The sequence below is a fragment of the Cibotium barometz genome, chromosome 41, assembly GCF_041138505.1.
Source record: "Cibotium barometz isolate CiBa-2024 chromosome 41, ASM4113850v1, whole genome shotgun sequence".
In the NCBI taxonomy this organism is placed as follows: Eukaryota; Viridiplantae; Streptophyta; class Polypodiopsida; order Cyatheales; family Cibotiaceae; genus Cibotium; species Cibotium barometz.
In genome coordinates, this window is record NC_141086.1 from 20,837,570 (window position 1) to 20,865,414 (window position 27,845).

Sequence of the window (27,845 nt, forward strand, 5' to 3'; positions counted from 1 at the left end):
GTTGTAAGATCTCTTACATGTGCAACAGAGCTTGGTTCTTTGCTATAGAAAGACAAATACCAACATCAGCACACCCTCTCTGCAAGCCATTTAAAAAAACATCTAAAAGTTTGGTGCAGAATTTGCTCCAAAGCTGTCCAAGGGATACAGGTTCATAAAAAACCAGTATAGTGACAAATAGTTGACGTAGTTGGAATCATGTTTTCTGAAATGCAGCTTCTTGAAGACATATACACCACTCCTCATCACTATCCAGCATTCCTCTAGCTTCACATGCAGCCTTAAAGCAGGGATACAATTGTCTACTCACAGTTCGTACATCCTCAAAAGATTTACAGCCTTTACACTATGTGAGTAACATGCGTAGGTAGTATTGCTTACCTGCACTCAGGCTAACATTATACATACATCCAATCATAGTCTCCCTTTTTATTTTAGTCCATGATCGAAGAGCTGAATTCCAAACCCACTTGCAAGGAAAATCAACATATAGCAAGCTATTTGCATCTACATGCAACTCATTGGCTTTGAATCATTCGGTGGGTTTCTGTCACAACTACTTACATCACGCAAATCATCGTGGTCATTGAATATCACATTATTTTGCATCGAAAGATGAACATGCAACCTTTGTATATCAGGCTTTTCATCATGCAAGTCATATTGGTATAAGCGCCAGCATGCCTCAGACACAACACGTATCGTGCATCCAAATATTGACTAACCTCGTCAATAACCCCATGCGTATCTTGCAACTCTATAGTAACTCTATCATGTCCTTTATATACATACTTATACAAATACTTCACTCTGTAATAGTAAAGAATACTTCTATGTTAATATACGCTTTGTATCTCATAGAGAGAAAAGGATTATATGGAACAACCCATTGACTATCCACCCTATGATCCTTTACTTGGATGAAATTACCATCGTCTTGCCGCATGTAAGTTGGATACCCATTGTCATTCAACAACAATAGTAGTCTTAGAAAACTTTCAAGGATAACGATGTTTGCAACTCTCGTCAACCATGCAAGGAGAGCGCATATTTAGTTCCCCACATGGTCCATGAATATTACAATGACTAATTATGTTGTGCAAATCAAGAAACATCACCTTATCTGGACACATACCCGCATATCATAGAGTGAGCAATCTCAGTCGCGGTTTACATCCACTTTCCAATATCAATAATATATGTGAATGTGGCAAACCTCTTTTTTGAAATTCAATAACAGAAACAAATCCCACCACACTTCCAAATAATGATTTTTTCACCCAATAAGTACATCATATCCTTATGCTTCTCATAGAAGACGTGTGCCGTCAAGTCTGGTCGATCCTGGGCAGTCTAGCTCGGCAGTAAAGCATTACTTATTTCATCCCACTTAGGATTTCAAGTAAAGGTAATAAAGAGGTCAGGCTTACCCATCTTCCTAACAACTGTCATTGAATCCTGATACAATTGATGCATATATCGAGGCCCCCCCAGTATATGTAGATGGTAGAACTATCTTGCGTTCAAAAATGCCTCCAGAGACTCTATTGACCCCATCGCTTGTATTAACCATATCTACAAGCCCTTTGTATACTTTAGCACGCAATGCTTTCTGGTTATTACGTATCCATACTAATCTTGATTCTTCCATGCTACTATATGCATCAACAATGTACTGCTGCAAAAGCCGACCACTGCGCAGAAGGAAGCCATTTGTATCTTCCCTTATCTATAATCTATATGCATAATATTGCCATTGAGCTATAGTCCTTGACTCATCATTTGAACCTTGTTTATTCCTACCATGAAGTAGAATTCCATGATGCCAAGCGTCCTCTCCTAGAGGAAACATAAGAACATATAATAGAGGCATATATGAACGATGCAAGTTAGATATTCTTTTTATAGTACCTGTGCAAGATATTATTTAAATCTCTCTATGACCTACATGAAAATCCTCTCCTTGACTTGGCATGATAGCAACTACCTCACTCCCTGTAGAGGATTTCCCAAAGGTAGTGAAGAGATATTCCCATTTGCACAACAGTGTTTGCCCACATATTGTCCAAGCTTCCTTGATGCCTCATATTTCCAAATTAGTGCACCACAAAAATGGCACTTATAATCAGGGGATCCTAATAAGTGAAGAGTACATTCTCCTGAACATACCACCATAGTTGTTGGGTTCTTAACATTATGAGGAAATGAACACACACGCCTTATAGAGTGACATTGGGATTTAATACCTTCCACATTGCCAATAGCATAGAAAATAGCTTGAAGATTATTAATAGAACCAATCTCATCTATAGGTAGCTCATTTAAATCAAAAGAAACACGGCCTTGTGCCATATCTCTATTTTCCTGAACAATCTGATGTTCATTGATAGGTTCTTGAAGTACCGTAGCATTGGGAGTTGCTTTGTTACTCAAATCTAAGTGGATTCTACCATAGAATTCTCTATGCTCCTCTTCATCTTCAATCTTCCAAATGTTTCAATTTCATTTTCGTTAAAGTACTCCATTAAATTAGCAACAATTTGTTTTTGAATGCAAGTCCTTGTCCGTGAACAATTACGGCGAGACGCACGTGTGATATACAAAATTTGAAGGCGACGAACTTGGCTCGAACTTAAGCTCCTAACCATCTTCAACTTCCTTCGAAAAATAACAATAATAAATACTAAGAAGAGCGATAATAAAATAGAAAGAGAGATGTAAATAATTTGAAAAAATTTCATGCCTTAATCAAATCCAACTTATGAGCTTAGTATAGTCAGGTTAAGAGGCTAAGGAAGTCTTGAAAAGATTAACGCCCATAACAAGGTAACGAGGAATTCCGATTCCAAGAACAAAAAATTTTAAACACGTGAAAGTGGAGAAATTCGTTCACGATGTGAACTATTTTCTGACACTTCACGCCGTGGTCTCATGGCCTTAGAAAAAGATCGACAGAATCTGATCAAAACTTAATTGGGACATCATAGTAGCTTATCAAATCATACATACATGCACTTAAGATGTGGAAAGCTCGTCAAAGACGATCTTACACACCTGATGATAGTGCATCAAATCACAAAGGATCTTCCTATCAAAAAAGTGTGGGTTCAGGTCACTCAGTAAGAACTCACTTAATGTCTTAAGGAACCTGACCATCGTTGAAACTAGTAGTGAAGAGTCCATGAAAGAAGGGCTAAGGTACTCTAGGTTTGGGGAAGAGGAGAAACCACTCTCCCCAACCAGATCCAATGGTATCATTGATATCGCTCAGGGATTTTTTGGTCTCCAAATGAATCATGAGACAAAGAAGCACAATCTGCTACTGCAGGCATGGGTCTATCAACCAGTGCTGTACTTGATCCAAGGCAAGAAGTGCCTATCCAAATGTCAAATTCAAGGCTGTCAAACACCGGCACCCATCGAATGAGATAGGACATGGAAAGTGTGGCCAACACAGGTCAAGTATTCTTTCTCACCTCAGAGGAAGTAGAGTTATATCTAAAAATGATCACTGTCAGTGGTTCTGAACCCTCAAATCTGAGGATAAGGATAACTTCACACGACTCAAGAATGTGTTTGTGACCAGCTTTGCTAGAAGTGTGACAGATGGAGCCCTATGGCACAGTTGTACAATATTAACAACAAACAAAAGGAAATGGAGTCAATGAGAGACTATGTGTCTTGACTTAAGCACTTAAATTCAAGGTGCAATTTATGGGAGATATTAATTGATGAGATCATTTATTGCCTTGCTTTTTGGAGAGGAGTTAGAGACCACAAGATGCATGATTATTTGGTACTAGCCCCCGACCAGCCACTCTAGATGCATGTTTCAAACTGGCAATTGAATATAAAGATAATATGCTAGAATTGCGCAACTAGAAGATGCCAAAATATCTTCGACAACAATGACTTCTTGTGTCTTGAGTCACCAAGAAATTGGAGCTCGGAGCAAGCAAGTTGGAAACATGACTGTGGATGCGAGCTCAGTAACGCAATACTAGAGAAATTGAAGGTAAAGGAGGGAAGAGAAACATTCGGGCATGGGCATAACCATCTTTACCCCTATAGGGAATTGGTTTGGTGCTCTATGTGTAGATTGAATCACAAATTTTTTTAATTACAAAAGTGTTATTCTTATTAAATTTGATTCTATGCATAGAAAGATGCATAAAGGAATATTTTTTTTATTATAAAAGTGTTATTCTTATTAAATTTATTTTTTTTGCATAGAAAGATGCATAAAAGAATTTTTTTTATTATAAAAATGTTATTCTTATTAAATTTGATTCTATGCATAGAAAGATGCATAAAGAAAATTTTTTATTATAAAAGTGTTATTCTTATTAAATTTGATTCTATGCATATAAAGATGCATAAAGGATTTTTTTATTATAAAAGTGTTATTCTTATTAAAATTGATTTTTATGCATAGAACGCTGCATAAAGGAATCTTTTTATTATAAAAGCGTTATTCTTATAAAAATTAATTTTTATGCATAAATAGATGCATAAAGAAATTCTTTTTATTTAAAAAGTGTTATTCCTATTAAATTTGATTTTATACATAAACAGATGCATGAAATGATTTTTTTAAATAAATTCAATCATAAGAGAAGGTATTAGAAGACTCTCTATTCATTTCATTCATAAGAGAAGGTATTAGAAGACTCTCTATTCTCATATATCAAGTTCTGAAACTCTTATACGAGAGCAAAGATAACGATAAACGACAGATTTCTATAAGGTATATATATATATATTTTGTTTTTCAATTATATATCATTCTTAGGGGTTGAGGTATGGCCCCGGCTTCTCTTATTGTTAATAGTGATCTATTTGATTGATTTACTAGTTAAAGTTTATATTCTTTTAAACAACAGCATATGCCTTAATAAAGGATGTCTTATCGCAATCTCAAGTTGCAATGCTAAAATCTTTGTGAAAAGGATTGTTTTCTTAAGAAGGTAACATGGATTCTAGTCCTATGGTTTAGTTGAGTAAATGGATTGTTATCTTGGGTAAATTAAGGTACATGTACAACTCTCCCTGCCTTGACGCTGCACTGTTGTGCTTGTATAGCTGGACGACAGAGACGTTAGTAAGGCCCGAAGTTGGCCCATGGTATCCCGCATACTATTGGGAGAATGAGGTTCTCCGATTGAGGCGAGTGATTGTGGTGCTACCTAGTTCTGAGGGCCCAGGCTAGTGCAGTGAATTAGCCCACCCTAGTGTGTAGACATCCCTCTCTGAGGGGTGGGAGGATCGAGCGACGGAGCTTGAGAGGGTGACAGGCCCCGGCTTGAGTCCTCGCCAACGGCCGACGATGAGGTGTATGGTCCCATAGGGTTTTGCCTAGCATGTAGAGGCTAAAAGGCCGAATTCTAGATCATCAGCAGTATAAAGGAAAAGAATAAGAGAGCCGGTTTGGCTTGATGGAATTGATTCATGTATAAACTTTTTTTATAAATCTTGTCTTGGCATTATTGTACTACTATGGAAAAAGTTATTTCAACAAACCTTGTGAAAAGGGCCTTAATTAAGGAACATGTTTATTTATGTCAAACAGTGTTGTACGATTAATTAGAAAACAAATTGATGTGTGAGTAGGGTGGAAAGTGGGAGGATGGAATGCCTTGACGGCACCATCCTACGGACGGGTGGACCCAATTAGTCGAGTAGCTTTCCAACATATTAAGTGAAAACCCTACACTAGATAAATAGGTTCTCGGGCAATTCTATTCTAGAAGACTAGGCTAGCGGCCGTGCCTTACATGGATGAGGAAAAAAATGTTGTCTCTAGGAATCAAGACTAGTAGTTGCCCAAATTATGATTACCCTATGGGTGATTTGATTTTTAGAAGACCATGCTCCCCCTGTGGGATATAACTAGGTCTTACCTATGAATCATATCCTTGAGTCTCTGCATGGTCAAGGTGTCGATGAGTAGGAAATTTTCTCCAAGATAAGACTTAGTGGACTATCTTAAGTGTTTTCCCTATTTTGGAAGGGGGGAACCTTACAGGTTTCCATGACGAAATCCCGTGAAAGGGGGTTCCGTGAAAGTTGTGACGTGAGATGGAATCTCGTGAAAGGGGGTCCCTTGAAAGTTGTGACGTGAGATGGAATCCCATGAAAGGGAGTTCTGTGAGATGGAATCCCATGAAAGGGAGTTCCGTGAGAATTTGTGACGTGAAAGTTAATGACGTGAAAGGGGTTTCCATGAGACAGAATCTCGTGAGAATTTGTGCCATGAGAGTTAATGACATGAAAGGGGTTTCTATGAGATGGAATGACATGAAAGGGGTTTCTATGAGATGGAATCCCGTGAAAATTTGTGCCATGAGAGTTAATGACATGAAAGGGGTTTCTATGAGATGTAATCCCATGAAAATTTGTGCTGTGAGAGTTAATGACATGAAAGGGGTTTCCGTCAGACGGAAACCCGTGAGAATTTGTGCTGTGAGAGTTAATGACGTGAAAGGGGTTTCTGTGAGGAGATGGAATCTCGTGAAAGGGAGTTTCGTGAAAAGGAGTTCCGTGAAACGGAGTCCCGTGAAAGTTGATGTGAGATGGAATCCCGTAAAAGTTATGAATCCTATGAAAGGGAGTCCCATAAAAGTTATGAATCCTATGAAAGGAGTTCCATGAAAGTTATGTAATCCCGTGAAAGGGAGTTTCGTGAAAGGGAGTTCCGTGAGTATTTGTGAAAGCGTGAAGTTGCATGTTTTTATTGTTCCGTGAAACTACAGGTTCGTGGTAGTTTCGTGAAACTGTAAGTTTTTGTGATGATTATGTTTTTATGTTTCTACGTATCCACAAAATTCAATGAGTGCAAGTGATTATACCGCAAGGGGAGTTTTTAGAAAAAACATGGAATTCAGGTGATGATAATGCAGAAGCTTTCAAAGAGCATGATATTAATTGGTCATAATTAAGGGCGAAAGAAAAAGGAAAATAATAAGAAAAGAAAACAACAAATGGTATGTCAATTAGGGCTAGAAGAATCGGGGAAGGTGATGCATGATCGAATGTGGGAGCTCAAGGCGACTTGCGTTGGATCACACGATGCGAAATGACGAAAAAGAAAAGTTTTTTTGAATTTATAGTGCATCCGTCAAACTGTGCGTCTGCCTTAATGAAGAATGCCATGTGGCATGTCACGATTGGCCCATGAGAAGTGATCATTTCACGACGTGAAGCACTTTAGACTAGTTCACGGCGTGAACTTTTTTGAACTAGTTCACGGCGTGAACTATTTTGAACCAATTCATAGCGTGAACTTTTTCAGATCATGAGTGTGCAAGATTGGTACCTTCTATTTTTTTCTTTATGCTTAGGCATTCAAACATGCATTAAATGAATGAATGATACCCATTTTACCTTGTATCCAAATGGACACCTTGGCACTTTTGGGTAGGTGTTGCTGCTGCAGGTGTTTTAGTTTCGTGTGGGAGGTTTTGATTCTTCATTCCACCCAACTAAACAATGTTATTACAGGGTCCTAGGGTTGGGAGCTTTTATCCATGTCCCTTTTCTGAACTTCTCTGTTTCTACTTTTAGGGTCTTTGTCCAGCTCCTTGATTGAAGTGGTAACATTTCTTTGGCAACCCTCAACCCATCTTGTTAAGTGATATTCTTCCTCCATACCAATGTTTGTGCAATTTTAGCATTGGTTTTAGTTGGGAGTTAGTGCTGCATGCTTTTATTATCCTTTCCTTTGTTATCGTCGGAACAGTAGTAACGGTGGCCACCACTAAGCGAGGTTTGGGAACCCACACTCCCTTATTGCCTTGGTAGTATCCTTGCACCCATAGGAAATCCTTTTGGACCCATTGCTTATAAATGCCTTGTGGGATATTGGTATGTCTAGAGTGTGAAGGCCAATTCTGATTTTTGGCCCCCTTTTTGAATCTTTCTTATTTTCTCCATATTATCCTTCTCCTCCTTGTGGGGCTGGTTATTGAGTTGATGAACCTTGGGCACCCATTTTCGTGTACCCTGTGACTTTGGATCTTGTTTTTGTAGGGTTTGTGGAACTGATGCTTTTTCTATTTTATGAGTTGATGTCACCATGCTCGGTGTTGCTAAATCCTCAATCATGGCATGTTTTCCTACATTTGTCAGGCTCCATAAGGGTACATACATGACATTGTTGCCCTCGTTCAGCAGTGCTGTCCTCTTCTCCCATCATTGAATATTGCATTTGTTGGTGCAAATCCAAGATCATCCTAGGATCATTTCCTCTTCCATGGAACCTGCAGGCATGATAAACACCTTTCCAACCAAGGAATTATTTCTGACAGAAATGTTAACACTTAAAAATCCTTGAGCTTTTGTAGTTATCAAGTGCACACTGCGTACTTGTGCATTGGTGGGTTCAAGGTGTGGTCTATCTAAGGCTACCCATGTCTCATATGAGATCACGTTATGACTTAATCTCGTATCTATTAGTGCAGTGCTCTTTGCATGGCATTTAGTCATAGAGAGTTTCACCCTGAGAGTCATGCTAGCTCAATGTTCAGTTCCTCTTCATCCAAGAGAGTCAAGGAAGCCATGTTCACGTGTAACATTCTCTTCTGGAGGAACTTTTTAGCTTTGGCCTCCCTTACCTTAGCCTCTTCTTGAGCTTATTGGATTTTTTCCTTTGCGAGATGTTTTTGTTGTTTTAAGAGATGTTCTTGCAAGAGCATCTCTTGGGTCAGTGGTCCAAAATATTTTTTGAGTTTGCTTCCATTGACATAAACCTCCATCTATACACAGTCAATTGTCTCAATTCTAATCGACCCCTGAGGTGTGATCTCAGACACTCGGAAGGGTCCTAGGCCTCTGTATTTGAGTTTCGTTTTCCTGGTTCTTCCTACACCATACATGAGGACAAGGTCCCCCATTTCCAGTTCTCTTTGTTTCAACTTTTTGTCGAACCAATTCTTTTTGCATAGTTTCTCGACCATGAGTCCATTTGATGCAATTAGCCTGGTCTCATCAAGCTTCTCTAAATTGATTAGCCTTTCTGCTACTGCATTCTCTGTCAGACGTTCTTGCATTGTAATCCTTAATCTCAGAACTAGGCATTCCATAGGCATTACTGCCTCAACACCATAAGCTAGATGGAAGGGAGTGTATCTCGTCGCTACCTTATATGATGTTCAGTATGCCTATAGGGCTACTGTCAGCTTATGTTCGGTATGACCAGACAAGAGACTTATCCCTCGTTTCTTCCAAAACCGAACTCGGAAAAAACTTCCCTCGCCCGGAAAGCACGGGCGATTCCCCCAGGATATTTTTACTCTAATCGTAGTCAAGAGCCTTAACTAAGTGAACTGATCTGACTGAGCTCGTAAGTCCCATAGTCAGATCAAGGAATAGACTTGCACTTGGATAATAGAGACCAACGCTTTTTTTCTCATTATTGAGAGGCACAATTGTTGATTTTTTTCCATACAACAATTTTTATCTGGGATCTACTTCATCTATCGAACCATAAGAATTGAGTCTCATTTTAGGGATCCATCAGCCTAGCCTAATCCCAATCCAGTTCTGTGGGTTAACCAACCACTGTAGTAATGGGATCCATTTAAGAATTTGGTTAGGTTTTGTCCCGGGTACCAGGGAAAAGAGTTCCTAGGCCCCCTAGCCAGATATTCATGCAAACTTAAAACTAGTCACACCACTTACACACCTAATATGAAATTACCTTTTTCACAAATTCAGCTGTCTTTAAAACAATATTTTAATGAAACTATAGTATCAATGATCATAATCCTCCAAAATATCCGGTTGAATCCCAATTTCCAATTTTTCCTTCATTGGTGTATCTATGGCATCATTGGTGTACCTATGGCATCATTGGCAAGTAGAACGCTCACCACCTATCCACTCAAGGGCCTTTTCGATAGCTCCTAGCTTATAGTAACCCGGTAATATTTTCACTTATAAAAACCAAAATGAAATCTCCGTTGAAGATCAGCAAGATCAACTAACAGATCCATATAAAAGAGACATGGACTCATCTGTTGAGGATCAGCAAGGTCAATTAACTAGATCCATGTCCGAATTTAGAAAACAACTCTTACTCCTTGTTCCAATATCTTCCCCGATACACGTGTGGGTATCTTCGGCGACCCAGAGCCCAAGCACCGTATGGTCAGCACCCTCTAGGATCCTTTGTATGTCACCTAGCGCTTCACTTATAGGCGGCTTCTTTAGTCCCTCATCCACCGTACCGGAAGCTCACCATTTAAATCGAACCGAGGCTGGTTAAGACCTCGACCGACCTTGCTATACGAGACATCCTCCATTGACTCTCTATCAACTGTTGCAACTTTATCAGTTAGGTCTCCACGACCTCATTCACAAGACGGTCAAAATGCTTCCCTAGCATTCTGGACATAAAACAGTCATTTCAAAATAGGTCATAAATATAGTTTCTATAACGAACTCTCGTCTTTTTGCATTGTTCCACATCAATCCACAGTATTTAATCCAAATCCATTTCATATGTATTCCCATTCTCATCCAATCACATCATTTTCATCTCATCACATCTTTCCTCATTTATCCTCATCAGATAAATACAGTTTCTATAACGAACTCTCATCTTTTCGCATTGTTCCACATCAATCCACATTATTTAATACACATCCATTTCATATGTATTCCCATTCTCATCCAATCACATCATTTTCATCTTATCACATCTTTCCTCATTTATCCTCATCAGATCTCATCCACTCGCATCTACCCATATCTACATCTCATCCACTCGCATCTACCCATATCCACATCTCATCTCATCCACTTGCATCTACCCATATCCACATCTCATCACATCACATTCATTCACATCTCATCCATTCATATGTACCCCGATCCACATCACATCACATCACATCCATTTCACCTCACATCTCATACATTCACATCTATCCCGATTCACATCCCATCACATCTTATCCATTCACAGCACATCTCATTCATTCACATCTATCCCTCCCATCACATCTCATCCATTCACATCACATCTCATCCATTCACATCACATCTCATTCATTCACATCCCGATTTACATGACATCACATCTCATTCATTCACACCCGGTTCACGTCACATCTCATTCATTCACATCCCGATTCACATCACATCTCATTCATTCACACCCGGTTCACGTCACATCTCATTCATTCACATCCCGATGCACATCACATCTCATTCACTCACATCTATCCATTTCACATCACATCACATCTCATTCACTCACATCTATCCATTTCACATCACATCACCTCCATCCATTCACATCCATCACTTCACATTCATTCATATCCATCACCTTCATTCTCATCACCATCCCATCACATACATTCTATCCTCATAACATCACATCACATCTATCCACATCATATCTCATTCATACACATCTCATCTCATTCATCCACATCCATCCAATCGTTCACATCTACGACTACCCGCATCTATCCATACATTCATATCTATCACTTTACATCCACATATATTCATGTCATATCACATCTCCTTACATCACATCACATTCTTTTACATACACATCTACATCCATTCTTTCACATATGCATCCACATCCATTCTTTCACATACGCATCCACATCCATTCTTCACATACACATTCACATCCATTCTTCACATACACATTCACATCCATTTTCATCACCTACACATCCACATCCATTCTTCACATACACATTCACATCCATTCTTCATATACACATTCACATCCATTTTCAGTTTGCTTTTCTTTTGAATACAAGAGTATTTCTTAAATCAATATCCCCAAAACTTCTTGATCGAAATTCTGAATTTCATACTAGAGTTCCTCGAATTCTATAACCTTTATCCATAGACCAATTCGAAGGGTCTCAAACTTAGTTTCAAATTTGGTGGGATTTTTGAGTGTATTTTTCTAAACTGGTCACACCTTCTTTCTTCGAAACTCATGAAAGAGTTTGGTCTTGGTCATAGTCTGATTCAAGGTTCGAGGAGTCAGATAAGTTTTTTCGTGAACTATCTTTCTCGAAAAAGGTTTGATAATTCAGTTACTATTTTATTGAATTTCTTTCTTTGAATATTCACTTAACTGATTTCTAAATTAGTTAGAGGAATAGATTAATCATTTATCTGAATATTTTGATCTTGATAGACTTCATGAATTTTCTTTTTACAATCCGTGTGAATATAAAACAATAGAAATTTTTCTCATATAGTATTTAATTATTCATTTATCAAATACTCATAGAATTTAAACATAGAATTTAAGAGAATTCTAATTTTGATATAAAAATTCTTTATGCATCTATTTATGCATAAAAATCAACTTCAATGGGAATGATTAATAAAAGATCTTGTTTTTATCGATTTTAGCTTAGAGAGAGAAAATATTCTAGGGAGAGGTTATTCAGATTTTAGATATTTGTGGATATTTTTAGATGGAAAAATATCTCTTCTTATTAAAAAAAATTCCCCTGAAACAGAAGCTCAAAAAGATTTTTAGAAGGTGCATTAGAAATAAATTATAATCTGTTCAAAAGGCCTTATCCTAAGGGTCCAGATTTTCTAAAAATTTTAAATTAAGGTTCTAAGGGGCCAATCAAATTCATCCAAATGTATGGAGGAGATAAATTGAAGAAATAAAGAAAATCTCCCCAAAAATGAGTAAATACTCACATAAGATGAAGAGTTGGACTAAGGACCAAAGGAAATACTAAAAAAATGAATTTTTGACACCTTAAGAGTGAGGATTCCCCCTCATGAAGGAGGTGCCTATTTCACATGTGTGGGAGTTTTAAATTCTCAAATATTGAGATATTTCATCTCTCCTCTCTCCTAATTCAAGTCTAGTTCCAAAAAGTAAGCTAAACAGACCCAAAAATGGTCAAAAATTGACCAAACTGATCTGGAAAATTCTAGAATCAGTTTGCTTGGTTAGAAGCTCACTTTTTCCTATAAATAGAAGCCTCCCCTTTGTAAAAGCTTAATAGTGTTTTATGCACTGCTACTTTACTCCACCCTAGAGCCAAAAACAGTGAATTTATTTTGATAATTTATTAGTTTTTGACCCCCTCTTATAAAAGAATTGGTGGCCACACTTGTTGCAAACAAGAGTAGATCCCTCAAACCATCAAGCCAAAGGATAGCTCACAGAAATTCAAGTAAGCTAGAAATCCTACTTTTTCTTTACTCCTTTTAATGGTTTTCTAATTTTTATTTTCTTTAAAATGAAAAAATGATGTTTTGCCTTGTTGGAAAGGCTTTCCCCCTCTCTTCATTCTTAAATTCAGCCTTTCTTTATCCTAGATAAGTAATCAAATTGTTAGAATTAAACTTTTCATATTGTTTCTCTTTTAAAAGTGGAATTTGATTAGTTTAGAATGCTTTAAACCATTGGGATAATTTTTAAGTAACTTGAGGATAGAAAAATTTGAAAAATGGTCAGCCATACAAAGGAGGTTATGGTAAAATTTTCTTAAATTTTGTGAAATAAGTTTTATCTTTTATTATTCAAAAAGAGTAATCCCCACCACCATTTGTGTATTCTAAAAGTGTTATTTTCATTCTAGGAATAGAAAAATGTATAGTAGAAATATTTTTATTATAAAAGTGTTATTTTTATTAAAATTTAAATTCTATGCATAGAAAGATGCATATTGGTTATTTTTTATTATAAAAGAGTGATTTTCATTAGATTTAAATTCTATGCATAGAAAGATGCATATTGGTTATTTTTTTATTATAAAATAGTGATTTTCATTAGATTTAAATTCTATGCATAGAAAAATGCATATTGGTTATTTTTTATTATAAAAGAGTGATTTTCATTAGATTTAAATTCTATGCATAGAAAGATGCATATTGGTTATTTTTTATAATAAAAGAGTGATTTTCATTAGATTTAAATTCTATGCATAGAAAGATGCATATTGGAAATAAATTTTTTATTATAAAAGTGTTACTTTCATCAATATTGATTTTTATGCATAAAAGATTTTTTTTAAAATTATAAAAGTGTTACTTTCACCAATATTGATTTTTATGCATAAAATGATGCATAAAATAATTTTTTTAATTATAAAAGTGTTACTTTCATCAATATTGATTTTTATGCATAAAATGATGCATAAAAGAATTTTTATATTATAAAAGTTTTACTTTCACCAATATTGATTTTTATGCATAAAATGATGCATAAAAGAATTTTTTTATTATAAAAGTGTTACTTTCATCAAAATTTATTTTTTTACATAAATAGATGCATAAAAGGATTTTCTTTTATATAAAAGTATTATTTCCATAGAAGTTGGATTTTATGCATAAATAGATGCATACAGAATTTTTATATCAAAATAAGAGTTCTCTTTAATTCTATGAATTTCCATGAATAATTGATAAATGAATAAGTAATTACTCTGTGAGAGAAAAATCCTATCGTTTCATATTCACTTGGATAGTAATGAGAAAACTCAAAAAAACTATCGAAGTTCAAAATTTTAGTTAAATGATTAATTTATTCTTCATAGGAATTCGTGATTAGTTTAGAAATCAGTTAAGTAAATATTTAATGAATGAAATTCAAAATAATAGTAGTTGAAATCTCACCCCCTTTCGAGAAAGGTAGTTCAGGAAGGACCTTACCAGACTCGAACCCAGAACCAGACTTTGACCAAGACCAACTCCTTCGTCGGTTTCAAGAAAAGACGATGTGACCAGTTCAGAAAAGTTTCACTCAAATCACCCACCGAATCCGAAATCAAGTTAAGACCCTTGATTCTAATATGAGGATCAAGGTTATAAAATTTAAGAAATTCTGTTGGAATTTTAGACCTGTGATCTAGAAGTATTGGGATACGGATTTAAGATATACCCATTGTATTCAAAAGAAAATCAAAACTGAAAACTTGCATAGAAACCCTGTTTTCTTATGCCAGAATGCTGGGGAGGGAGCTTTGAGAAATGTGTTTTTCTCAGGGAAGTTTGGTTGCAACATCTGGCGAGGAGTGTTCAAAGGATGGCTCACACGATAAAAACCTACCCAGGTCTTGACCAGCCTAGGTATGGTGAAAAATGGTGTGCTTCCGGTAACGATGGGTGCGGGCCAATGAAGCGGTCCTCCCTGAGTGAAGTGCCAAGACACCTAAGGAGGATCCTAAAGGGTTATGACCAGGTAATGCACGGGCTCGCGGTGCTGCTTAGGACACCCATGCGTATGTCCTGGAAGATATATATATGTATGATGACGAGAAAATTATTGTAATCTGTTACTGGATCTCGTTGTCGCTGACCTGCTCGTCTCAACAGAGAGTCCAGGGTGATATTATTTTGTGAGAAACAAGGATTGAATGGAAATTTTGAGTTATGACATCTATAACCAATAATTGTTTATCAATAGATTGTTTTTAAAATTTAAAGTTTAAAGAGGAGTGTGTGCGTATCTGTATTCTAAAGCAAAAGTTAAGAAAGGCATTCAATTATGGGGTAGGTGAGCACTTGTCTGGTTCTACTAATTCCAGTGGTGGTTGGGCGGTGGCTAACCCATGGGCCGGATGGGGTTAGGTTGAAATCAATAGAGTTTTAATAATAAAATTGATTAATAGGAGTACGCTTATAACTCGAGTAGTTAAATAAAAGCCGAAGACTTCTCTAATAAATAGATCAACGGCTGTGCCTGATTCAATTAGGAAAAAAGCGTTGATCCCTTCAAGTTAAGTAGAAAAAGGTCTAAATTAATTTTGATGCATAAAAGAAGAGTTTTCACCATAATTCCACATAGGAAATTAGGGTATACTAATGTTGAAGATTAAATTGGTGAAAATAATATTTTAAGATATTTATATGTGGATAAATCAATAAAATGATATATACTCAAAATTGGATTATTGGAAGAAGAGTATTTTTATAAAATCTCGATATTCTCGTATAAAACTAATTCTTAATTCTATTGTGGTTAGGAAGGAATGAAATTCATAAAGTCAGAATTTTCCTTAAGATTAGAAGTTCCGTTAATTTATCTGAAGAAAATCCTTATAAAAGAATCAAAGTTAGAAGTAAACTGAATAATTTTACTTACATAGAACCTCTGCTTTTTTTTTTAAATGACTATTTTATGCTAGAATGTTGGAGGAAGCATTTGGCATGTGATTTAACTAAGGAGAGATTCGTTTGCAAATAGCTAGCGGAGGGAGTCGTCGAGGGACGTCACGGGCAAAGCCTGCCCGAGGTCTTGACCAACTAAAATGGTGCACTTCTGGTAATGGGCGAGGACCGATGAAGCGGTCCCTGAGTGAAGTGCTAGGACCCCTCAGTAAGATCCTAGAGGGTTCTAACCAGGTGATGCACAGGCTCGCAGTTGCTAGGACACCCATGCGTACGTTGAGGAAGATATGGATGAACTAGAAAGGAATTATTTTATATAGTGGTCGGGCGGTTGGCTAACCCATGGGCCAGTTTAGGCTAGATCAGGGGATTCCTCTGATACAGATAGATACGATTAAGTTACGTTAGTTAGATTAAGTCCTAAGAAGACCACCCTTGTTCTGTGGGAGGGAATCAGCGGTTGTGTCTCGTTAAAGGGAGAAAAAAGCGGTGATTCTATGGACCAAGTGCAAGTCTCTTCCTTGATCTGGCCATGTGACTTTCAGGTTTGGTCGGATCAGTTTGGTTAGTTAAGACCTTGCATCGTTAGATTAATTCTTCTATTAGATGATTTTCCTGGTGGAATCACCCATGCCTTCCGAGCGAGGGTAGTTTTCCGAGTTTGGTTTCAGAGGAACCACCAAGCTAGTCTCTTGTCCGGACATCCGTGGGCAAGGCCCCGAGTGTGGATCCCTACCCTGCGCGAGAGAGGCTGAAGCTGCTTCCGCCGCCAGCGTCCCTGGAGAGGGGGCACTCACGGGAGGTGGGGGTGGGGGTCTCACATTTGGTATCAGAGCCAGGTTGAAAGCTAAGAAGGAAAAACAAATTTTTTCAAAAACTTATAATAAAAACTCAGAAAGAGCATTTACGTATTGTGTTTTCATTTCTTAAGCTTCATTAATGAAGACTTTTAATCCATGAATTTGGTTTTATAGATGGAAGTTCCATGTTTATCTAGTATTCTCAATCTCACTCAGTCTTAGGATATGATTGCTTTCGCCTTTGAGAATATCCTCTCCTCCGCACGACTTGAATGGGCAGAGCAAGACTCGCAAATCATTTCGAGGAATTATATTTCCCGGACCCAGGCTGAGAGACGACAGCATAAGTGGCATGCACCAGGGCAATATGTCCATGCCTCTTGCAACCACCCCAGTGCCTAATGCTAAGGAAGAATATCTCTTTAGCCATGGTCCTGTCTCACGGCTAAAGGTGGATCGTGATGTTATCTTGTATCACTCCACACCTCAAGATTTTAGGCTTTCTTGTCATATTTATAGACTTCTTAGATGTTTTATCCCAAGTAGTAAGATAGTAGCACCTAAGGGAACAATTGTATTGTGGCATGCCAATAACCAAGTAGTATCGCTGTCTCATGCTTATACCACGGAGGTTTTTATTTTATGGAGCCATGTTGCTTTATGTACATATTGCAACCTTTATATAAATAAAGAAATGTTTTGTGAAAAATTCTCAGTTATATAAGTGATTTGTTTATTATATGACGAATTGAAGAAACAAGATCTATTCCTCGCGGACATATGTCATAGATCTCCAATAAGATTGATTACCTTGTTTAAGAAATTATTTTTCGAACCTCTTAAGTCTCGTTGACGAAATCAAATAGGAATTTAATAATGTATCATTTTTGGCAGAATCATGAGGCGCGTAAACCACGGCGGTGATAGCAGAGCGAGACCCTCTCACAGATGAGGAAGAGCTTGACCCCAATGTTCGCAAAGCCCTTCACAGAACTCAGCCAGGTCCCTTCAAGGGTGAAGGGGAGAACTTGGGCAAGGCTGTGGAGAAGTGGATCAAAGCAATGGAAGAATACTTCGATGTCACCGGATACAACGAGAGGAGCAAAATGGCTCTTGCAAGGCTGAAGATAGTGGAAACAGCCAGGGTGGCATGGAGAAACCATTGCGAGACTAACCATCTCGATAGGAACACCTAGTCCTAGAATGATCTCAAGACTTACTTAAGGAATAGATTTTGTCCCCCCGGGATTTTTGGAAACCAAGATGAATGAATTCTTAGAGTTAACCCAGGGGAGCAAAACTATTGACGGGTATCACCAGGCGTTCGCTCTTCTCCTCAAGTACTCACCACCGCTAGACGAAGAGCAACTCATGCCCAGGTTCATTCGAGGAATGAACGAACCTTTGGAAACCCTGGTCAAGAATGCCAAGCCAGTTTCAATGGCTGAAACAGTAAGGATGGCAAAGGGCTTCGCCAAAGACTTTATTGTTAAAGTCTTGCCAAATCCAGCTCCCTCATCCTTCAAGAGGTTCCAAACACCCGGAAGTTCTTCCAACCTTCCGCCTCCAAGAGACACCAAGGTCCCAATTAGAATAAGGAGAAAGGAAGTTTTAGAAATGAAGGAAGACCTTTTCCTCAAAGCTCTTTTTCAGGAACTCCGGCTCTTTCTAAAATGCAGAGGGAAGAGCTTTGAAGTGAAAACAAGTGTTTTGGTTGTCAAGGGTTTGGGCACCAGCTCAAGCATTGCCCAACTCCATCTATGGACCAAGGAAGACAAGGTTCCAGAGTTCAGAGATAGACTCCTTTGTATCAGCCCAATCAGAGTCCCCCCATGCCAAAATCAGGGCAACCCCAGAAGAGTACCAGCTCAGCCTATAGCCTCCATACAAAGTAGTCTTAGAACTCCCTCCCAAAATTGGGGAAACCAAAGAGAGAGAGTTGCACCTCAAACTGCAGCAGCTAGAGCCATCACTATAGCTCAGGAAGTGGAGGAAGAAAAAGGATAGATCTATGCCGCCATTGAGCATCAGGGAGACAGAATCGTCAATTCTCAGTCCTCCATACTCTAGCAGAGTACCAGGGTACTTAATTCAAGCTTTTGATTGATTCAAGCAGTACTCATTCTTTTATTTCCCCAGGATGTCTGTGTAAGTTAGTCCTAAATCAAAAATCAAGGAAACCTATGCAAGTGGAATTGGTCAGTGGAAAGATTCTTTTCACACACCTTGAGACAGACCCTATTTAGTTTAGTCTAGACGGGAACATAATAGATTGCCAGTTTAGAGTCCTACCCTTGTTGGGAATCTATGATGGAATTCACTGTCACAATGGAACCATCTCTTTCCTTGACCTTCACGAGAATAAAGTTCAAGGAACTGGAATTTCCGGATCCCCAGTGTTGCACTACCAGTTATTCACAAAGATAGATCTCAAATTCGGGTACTACCAAATCAGAATCAAGGAACAAGACATCCTGAAGACATCATTCAATACTTGCTATGGGCATTGATTGCAAAGGGCAATCCTTGAAGTAATGTTGGTGGGTGGTCGATTCCACAGTGACATTGTGGTGTCAAGGACAGGCATTTCTTCTGAGGGCATTTAGCCACTCTATGGGGTGGTTATTCCATAGTCGTGACATTGTGGTGTCAAGGACATGCATTTCTTCTAAGGGCGTTTAGCCACTCTATGGGGTGGTTATTCCATAGCCGTGACATTGTGGTGTCAAGGACATGCATTTCTTCTGAGGGCATTCATCCACTCTATGGGGTCCCTTGTAGAGGAAACACTGAAGAGGTAGTTTCCCTTGTAGGTGCACCTATGGTGTGCATAATTGGTTTAGGGTCCATGTGAGGCACAAGAAAAGGAAGATGATGGGTGATGGGTGCATTAGGGGTGTCAAAGTGCATGGGCTCCCTAGGTTTAGCAATGGACTAGCTTTTGATCTTTCCATGATCAATGGGGTTTTCCTTGTGAGAGGCAACAGTTGGAATAAATAGATGGCACTGTAGAAGGTTGTGTGTGGCGCTATGTGGTGTGAGTGGTTAGTTGGGGGCTGTGCCACCACTAATGCATGGTGCCTAGGAGGAGATGAGGGTAATGTGACAAATGAGCTCTAGGTTGTCATCGGCTCGGTGGCCAATACATGGAATGGCTTTCTTGCATGTTGTCATCAAGAAAGATTGCTCATTTGCAGGCTTAAGCAAAGGGGAGATGGTCACCAAGGGAGATCAGTGTGGAAGGATATTTTCTTGGCTGTCGTCTCTCTCTACTTGAACACTCTCTCTCTAATTATTCCCATCACCATCTTTGGCCACCACCTCCCAGCCCAGCAGCCTAGCCCCCTCCACCACCATCATCTTTGGCCACCATCATCTAATTATTCCCACCACCATCTTTGGCCACCACCTCCCAGCCCAGCAACCTAGCCCCCTCCGCCACCATCATCTAATTATTCCCACCACCATCTTTGGCCACCACCTCCCAGCCCACCAGCCTAGCCCCCTCCACCACCGACCTTGCTCCTCCCTTTCTCTTTCTATCTACTACCATCTTCTCATCCTCTCCTCTCTCCAACCATCTCACATCTTTTTGTTGCTCCTCTCTCTCTCCCTTGTCTCACTCTCCCCTCTCTCTTTTTTTCTCTCTCTCTCTCTCCCTTGTCTCACTCTCCCCTCTCTCTCTTTTTCTCTCCACCTACCATCCATCTCTCTCTCTCTCTCTCTCTCTCTCTCTCTCTCTTTGTATCCTTCTCTTTCCTCTTATCCTCCTTCTCTCTCTCTCTCTCTCTCTCTCTCTCTCTCTCTCTCTCCATCTCTTCACTCACTCTCTTTATCCTCCCTCTCTCTCTATCCATCTCTTTTCTCACTCTCTATAGCCTCCTCTCTCTCTTTATGTCCTTCTCTTTATCCCCCCTCTCTCTCTATCCTTCTCTTTTCTCACTCTCTTTGTCCTCCCTATCTCACTCTCTCTGTCCTCCCTTTTCTCATTATCTCTCTCTATCCTTCTCTTTTCTCACTCTCTCTGTCCTCCCTATCTCACTCTCTTTATCCTTCTCTTTACACCCCCCCCCTCTCTCTCTCTCTCTCTCTCTCTCTCGCTCTCTCTCTCTATCCATCTCTTTGCTCACTCTCTTTATCCTCCCTCTCTCTATCCATCTCTTTGCTCACTCTCGATAGTCTCCTCTCTTTATTCTCCCTCTCTCTATCCATCTCTTTGCTCACTCTCTTTATCCTCCCTCCCTCTCTCTATCCATCTCTTTGCTCACTCTCGATAGTCTCCTCTCTTTGTTTCCATCCTTCTCTTTTCTCACTCTATCCTTCTTTTTACTCACTCTCGCTGTCCTCCCTATCTCACTCTCTTTATCCTTCTCTTTACTAACTCTCTCTATCCTCCCTCCCTCCCTCCCTCTCTCTCTCTATCCTTCTCTCTCTCTCTCTCTCTCTCTCTCTCTCTCTCTATTTCCTTCTCATTTCTCAACCCAATGCACTTAACTCATGTTTTGTGTACAAATCCTTGAGTCTACAAACTTAACACTAGTTTATTCATCCACACAATATAGAAAATGTCAATTGTTTGCTTTGTATGCCTTGTTGTACATAAACATCATTGAAATTGTCAATGATATCTTATTGCAAAACCCTAACATGAATTTCTCTCGCCCTCTTTCTCTCTTTTTTCATATGAAAAATAAGATCATGATATACTCATAAACAATTGCTAAACCTAGTCACGCGAATATTTAAAAACTATGCTCATGAAAGGTTGTGCATATTTTACTCCAACTATGCTCATGAAGGTAGCGAACGAGGGTATATGTATGAATAAGAGTATGAGAAGTTGAAATGCAAGCAAGAGTGGGCTATGGTGGATCAAATGCAAGGATCAACATGATTAGAAGGTGATTAGAAGATGATTAATATAAGATTAGTGCACAATTAATCTAATGGCTTAATGTAGACATGGATACTCAGAAACTAGCAATTTTTCATTAGGCCAATGCCTTAATTTATAGGTTTTACATCCACAAGATGCCAAGCATCTAATCCCACTAATTTCTCCTTGATTTGTGCCACCTCCCCTACATCTAGGGGGCACCTTTTCCTAGAATCTTTCCACACCCCTATATTCACTCATGCTACCCTTGATTCTCTCATCAATAGATTCTTATCACCTTTTCACTGCTACCCACTTAATTACAGACTCCCTTTTATAGTCTCTTGCTAAGGGCTTCTTCCTGCACACACCCATTCACTTGCATATTTCAACACCTCCCCCTCAAGTGAATAATTCTAGTACACCTGGACACTTTACCAAGTTTCCCTCTTACTTGGTAGCCTGCGAGACTAGTGCCTCGAGTCCCTAACTCATAGTCCTTAACACTCTCTCTCTCTATGTGTCCAAGGCTACTACTCCATGACCTTGACTAAAGTGCTCTCACACATACATCTACCACATGGCCTACATCATCGGTGGCTCAGAGGTGGTTTTACTCTGTTGGGGCAGGTCACATTGGGTTGTGAGGTTTCTCTCTCTTTCTCTCTCAGAAAAGATGTTTTGACTCCTCTTCCTTTTTAGGAGTCTCCATGAAGTTTGCTGTCAATCCTTCTTCATTTGGTTTGCTGTAGCAGTATCTAGCCATATATCCTAGCGGCTTCCCACAGTTGTGTGGCAAGTGAAGGTCCTTCCTCCTCCCCTACCTCTTCCCCTCATCCTCGACCTCGTGTAAGGCCTCCTCGAGTGTAGAATGCTTTCTCCTCTCTAGTTGTTGGTTTCATTTCTTTCTTCTCTTTCCTTGTTCTCTTACTCTAGTAGAGCTCCTTCTATCTCATATGCAACTTCAAATCTGGTACATTATTTAAGGCTGCCATAATGTTCTCATATTCTCCCTTGTCCACACTCTTCAGAAGCACTGCTAGTGCCTTGTCATCTTCTACCTTCTTCCCAATGGCTTCCAATTGTTGCTTAATGCTTTTGTATTTGTTCAAGTGTGTGGTTAGAGGTTCACTTTCCTTCATGTCAAGTTTGTAAAATTGCATTAGCAGATTTATGTTTGAATTTTATGCTTGAGTGCCAAATAATTTGTTAAGTTCATCCCATGCATCTTTAGCTTGTTGTATCCTTGCAATGTGGTGAATGATTTCATCATTTAAGCTAAGTTCAGTGAGTCCTAATGCTTTCTCATTTCTTCTCTTCCACTCATTCTTCCCATGCTCCTCTAGACATTCATCTCTTCCCTCAACTAGCCCCCACAAATTCTTTCTCATGAGCAAATACATGGTCTTTGTTTGCCATGTATGGAACTGCTCTCCCCATTAAATTTAGTTGTTTCTTGTGCAATTCTCATGAGATGTTGTGAATGGGGTCTTACCTCTTGATCTAATTCAATATTCAAGGATAGTATCTACCCTTTTATAACCCAATCTGGTGTTAAATGATGATTACAACAAATTTACAAACATGAATACAACAAAAATTGCATAAAGACAAGGGTAAGTGATTTGTACTGAATCGTTGGGATATCAAACCATCTCTGAATTGAAATCTGAATTGAAATATAAAGTGATAGACATCTGTATTAAATACCCAATGGTAAATTTGAAACATCAATTGCACCAAAATGTGATTAGTGCTAATTGATTAGTAAAATAATCCTCTATTTTGTGTGCAAAAAATAGAGTGTACGGGGAGGCCAGATCTGGTGACTTAGAGTTCAAATGAGCTTAGATCCTTTCAAGGACATCAATAACAGTTAGTCTAGTAGAGGATCAAGCCAAGAAACAAAATATTTAACCAAACATTGAATGCTTAATCTCTGTTTTACCAAAGTCACTTGTAGATTTGATGTAGAGCTTGATGCCACTTCTCCTTGAAGAATTTCTCAAATCTGAGATCACCAACATGTTCAGCACACCCAAAAACCCTTTGGGCTAGCTTCATTGCTCCCAATTACAAGGTATGATGACCAATTTGTGGTTTTTCTTAGAAAACAAGGCGTCAGCGACCTCGCAATTTTCTGGAGATCCTGGCGGCGGTTTGATGCATTGGTGCACCGGTCGTCTGAAGCATAGGGGTTGTATCTAGATGTGGCTAAAAGCTTATAGTAATGTTAAGACTAGAGGGAGATTCAGCCACTCCACCAGCTGGGGATGCAGAGTATAGTTGAAAAGAGCTTTAAAAATGGATTAACTCCTAATCATGATTATTAGGGTAGTTATGCTTAAAAAATTGGATGGATTCCTAGGCTATAGCTCTGATACCAAGTTGAAATGCAAGCAAGAGTGGGCTATGGTGAACCAAATGCAAGGATCAACATGATTAAAAGGTGATTAAAAGATGATCAATATGAGATTAGTGCACAATTAATCTAATGGCTTAATGGAGGCATAGATACTCAAAAACCATCAATTTCTTAGGCCAATGCCTTAATTTATAGGTTTTACATCCACAAGATGCCAAGCATCTAATCCCACTAATTTCTCCTTGATTTGTGCCACCTCCTCTACATCTGGGAACACCTTTTCCTAGAATCTTTCCACACCCCTATATTCACTCATGCTACCCTTAATTCTCTCATCAATAGATTCTTCTCACCTTTTCACTACTACCCACTTAATTACAAGCTCCCTTTTATAGTCTCTTGCTAAGGGCTTGTTCCCACACACACCCATTCACTTGCATATTTCAACATGAGATGATTTATTGTATAACAAAAAGGGACATTCAATGGCAACCTCTATGGTTAGTTTTTCTTACCTCTTGTCCAAAGGCCATTCCAATCTGTGTTGTTTTTGTACACCGCACATTCACCAAGGTGTCTAAGGGGAGAAGCCAGATTACTCGACCTGCGCTATAAATGGCTGCCACTTCATACATAGTACCAATGACAATAATAGGGCCATTGTTGTCTAGGAGGGTCTCAAAAATTTGAAATAATAAAGGCTCCTCTCCATCTACATGGCATAGACATAAACGTGAGAATTTGCACCCAACATATATACAACAACACTTAAGGTCTTAATGATGGAAAAAACATCTCATCACTCACATGTACAAAGATTCTATGGTGGGACAATGTCATTGGGGTAGCCATAAACAGAACCTCGTGTGGACAACCTCACTACAATATAATCACACGATGCGCTTGTGTTGACACTGATAGCCATTTTTTCGACTATCCACATTACCACAAGGAGCTACCTCGGCCATGGAAAATCACATAAACTCTTTGTCATAAATACCTTTTCACTGTTAATAGGCATGTGTGCGTTAGGGACTTTACCCATATCTTCTATATATTTTTATATTATTAAAAAAAAGTTTTTGCTAGCTACTTTTTATAAAAAATAAATAAAATTATTACGGCCCATTTTGTGTAAATATTTCATTTCATATAAGGGCCTAAATATGGGGGTCTCTATTTTCTCTAATTATGTAAATACTTCATTAGGTGTGTATTACAAAACCTAAGTATATTTTTATTTATTTATTATTATTATTTTATCATTTTCTCTTCATAATACTTTTGGACCATCATTGTACATATGCTTCAACTTCACCATGCATAAGTAAATCCTATGCCCTCACCCACACCGTGTAGAAAGCCAAAAAAATAAAAATAAAAATAAAAAAATAAAAAATCTACTACCTAAATCACTTTTTTCCTTAGACTATTTCATCTTTTATTCTCTCATCTACCCTAATGAGGGTCTCCCTCCCTTTTGACTTCCATAGTATAGTATTTTTGTTTTTCATAAATCAATTATTTTTGTATATTTTATTTTATTATTTTTATTCACAATTAGATCTTTTTGTTTATTTTATTTTCCTATCATAATAACCACATTATCATGATATGTTGACTAGTTAAAGTACTAGCTTGTTTTTTTCTTATTATGTAAATCCTTCTATAAAATGGAAAAAATCTCCTCCATGGATGCAAGTGTCCACATACACTTGAGTCTCTAAGGTAAGGATATGATGTATTGGGGGCTCACTCTTGGATCTATCAAGAAATTCCACCGATGGGGACCCACACAAAGATTTTGAAAATTCAAAAAATAGATGATTCTGCTGAAATTTTTGCGCCCACCTCCACTCCAAATTTGGACTGGTCATCAGGAGATAAAAGTTAGCTTGTGAGCTTAGAAATGTGCTCAAATTTTGAGAGTTTTTGGAGCTAATGGCGGTGAGATATGAATTTTTTATTGGATCCCAGTCTGCCCACTTTTCAACAAGGTACACCCAGTCTCTTCTCACCTCCCTTACACATTCATCACATCTCAATTCACATCCCAATTCACATGTCATCACATCTCATCCATTCACTCATATCGATGACACATCATTTCACATACACATTCGCATTCATTATTCTACATACACATCCACATTCGTACATCCACATCATACATCCAATTCCACATTCACATTCATACATCCACATTCACATTCATACATCCACATCCACATCTCATTCGCACATCCACATCCACATTCATACATTCACATCCACATCTCATTCGCACATCCACATCCACATTCACATTCATACATCCACATCCACATCCACATCTCATTCGTACATCCACATCCACATTCACATTCATACATCCATATCCACATCCTCATTCGCACATCCACATCCACATTCACATTCATACATCCATTTCCTCATCCACATCCACATCCATACATTTACATCCATATCTACATCCATACATCCATTTCCACATTCCACATCTACATCTATACATTTACATCCATACCCACATCCATACATCCATTTCCACATTCCATATCTACATCTATACATTTACATCCATACCCACATCCATACATCCACATTCACATTCACATTCACATCCACATTCACATTCACATTCATATCCATACATCCATACCCACTTATAGAATACATCCATACATCCATATCCACTTATAGAATACAAGAGAATTCTTATTTTTGATATAAGATTTCTTTACGCATCTATTTATGCATAAATTCCATTTTAAGGAGAATAACACTTTCGAAATACAAATCAATCTTTTATGCATCTTCTTATGCATAAATTCATTTTAAATGAAAATGACACTTTTGAATTAAAATTCAATCTTTTATGCTTCTTCAAGCATAAAATCAAAATTGATAAAAATAACTCTTTTGAACTAAAAATAGATTTCTTTATGCATCTTTCTATGCATAAAATCAAAATTGATGAAAATAACTCTTTTGAGCTAAAAATAGATTTCTTTATGCATCTTTATAAATCAAAATTGATGAAAATAACTCTTTTGGACTAAAAATAGATTTCTTTATGTATCTTTCTATGCATAAAATCAAAATTAATGAAAATAACTCTTTTGAACTAAAAATAGATTTCTTTATGCATCTCTCTATGCATAAAATTGATGAGAGTCACACTTTTGGATTAAAATAAATTCTTTATGCATCTTCCCATGCATAAATCCAATTTAGTAGGAATTACGCTTTTAGAATAAATGAATTTCTTTTATGCATCTAATTTATGCATAAAATCATTTATGATGAAAATCACTCTTTTCATATAAAAGAATTTCTTTTATGCACCCATTTGTGCATAAAAATCATTTATGATGAAAATCACACTTTTAATATAAAAAAATATCTTTTATGCATATGTTTATGCATACAAATCATTTAAAAATCACTCTTTTAATATAAAAGAATTTCTTTTATGCATCTAATTTATGCATAAAATTATTTATGATAAAAGTAACACTTTTATAATTAAAAAAATATTCTTTTATGCATACTTTTATGCATAGAAATCAATAATGATAAAAGTAACACTTTTATAATAATAATAATAAATATTCTTTTATGCATAAAAATCAATATGATGAAAGTAACTCTTTTGTAATAAAAAAATATACTTTTGTGC